Raw genomic sequence first — 2135 nt, forward strand, 5'->3', positions numbered from 1 at the left:
CTCTACTACTACACACACACACACACACACACACACACACACACACACACACACACACACACACACACACACACACACACACATCATACGACATTCCAAAACACTGTGACAGAGACTTATTTCACAAGATCTCAAACCTGTGTCCGATCACAGGGAACTTTATTGATTTTGTGACACATGTCTCTCTAAATACGGAATGCCCTCCGATCACCTCCACGTCGAGCGGTGATTCCCTCGTGGCGACAGCATCCATGATCCAGTCGACCGTCTCCTTCTTGCTCTCCACGCCCTCCCACTGCTGCAGCGTCAGGATTGATACCTTTCTGGGTGCGAACCGGCTCGTTGTTGTTGATTCCGGGAAGACGGTCGTACTGCCAGAGACCCACCGTCGGCTGACCGTCGATCATCTCCACCACGGCGTACTTCAGACTCCCCAGATAGAACGTGCGGGGTTTCGGCACAGTTGCTGCAGGTAGGGCCTCGAAGGTTTTGTCGATGATGGCCCCGTAGATCGACATGTCTTTGAGAGTGCGCCACTGCTCGGGGGTGAAGGTCAGCCCTTTCTTCCCAGGCTTCAGGGTGTTTGGATCCGAATCCCTCGAGTAAAACTGACGGATGGATATCAGAGGCCTATTGTTGAACACCCCGGCCGTTATGAAGACGTTGTCGGACAGTGGCAGTCGTACCTCGGCCGAGTTGACCCCCGAGCGATGTCGTGAACCCGCCGTTGATGGTAGTGGGTTGCGGGATCGGTTCAGCACCGAAGGCGGTGGTGCAGCGGTCGACGGTTGCAGGTTTGGCCGGCAGCTCTGTCCCGACACCCCCGTTGCCGGTGCCGATCTTCCACGGCTTTTGAAACATACCGACGTATTTCGGGACCGATTCCTCGCCGAAGGTGGTGGTGCGATCGGCGGTTGCTGGTTTGGCCGACAGCTCTGTCTCCACGGTCCCGTTGTCGTTGACGATGTTCGACATCATTTCAAACACACCGACGGGGCTGACGGTAGAACACCTTCGACGGTCTTCTTCGATGGCTGTTTCATCCACTCGTCAATACACGTTTGCTGTGGTTCGCTCAGCACCAACTTCCTCTTTGCCTTTGAATCTCCCTTTTTCTTGTGACTCTTCTTCGGTTTCTTCTGCTGAGGTTCGTACGATGCCATCGTTTCGTCTTTCAGCCAGCGGTCTTCAGCTCTTGTCAAAAGCGAAAATGACTACGAGTCACAGACCTCACCGTCCAATCACCTGTGCGCTACATCGTGACGTACCGGTCAAACACAGCTGCAGTCTAGAAAAAACCCTTTGTAACATTTTTCACCTAATGTTTGTCGTCTCCACGACACCGCTACAGAAGTTGTCAAGGGTAACGGGAGCCTTGTTCAAAACGTTTTATCAGTAAAGGTCCCTTTTCTCTCACAGGATGCCAACAAACGTTACCATCACAAACTCACACAAAGAAACACACAGACAGAAAAAAATTCCAAACAATGAAACTTTTATTCATGAAAAATCGACAATCACAGTTTACCCAACAGAGTACCGTGCACAGAGTTCTTTTTTTATCTCGATCAAGACTTTCTCTAACCGATCCGTGAACGAAGTCGTAATCACAGTTCACACTGCAGAACACTATTCACGGAGTTCCTTCTCAATCATGTCACGGATCCAGCGATGAACATGTCCGGACTTGTCTCCCTCTTCTTCTTCTTTTTGTTCTTCTTCACCAGCCCCCTCCTCCTCTTTCTTCTCCATCTTCCTCTCCTCCTTCCCCTCCTCCTTGCCGTCTGCTTCGATGGAGCGATGCATTTCTTGACACCACTTCTCGTACTTCTGCCGCATCGACTCTACCGACGGAACCTGGTCCAGCTCGCAGAGATATGCAGTGAGGCCGAAGAAGTCGCTGTACATTTTCCTGAACGACATGCTCGCCAGAGTGCGTCGACCGTATTCCTTTATATCCTCCACGTCCAGGAATAGGCAGTGATGGCGTCGTTGACTGGGATGATCGACTTGACATCCGTCACAGTCGGCAATCATGAACCGGTGAAACATCTGCTCATACCGGTGTCCGCATACTTCTAGGAACACGTTACCGAGGGTCTGCTCATCTAGAGGCAGGTCGGGCACGTTGACGT

The sequence above is a fragment of the Branchiostoma belcheri genome, unplaced genomic scaffold (assembly GCF_001625305.1).
Source record: "Branchiostoma belcheri isolate BF01 breed outbred unplaced genomic scaffold, Haploidv18h27 scaffold470, whole genome shotgun sequence".
Classification (NCBI taxonomy): domain Eukaryota; kingdom Metazoa; phylum Chordata; class Leptocardii; order Amphioxiformes; family Branchiostomatidae; genus Branchiostoma; species Branchiostoma belcheri.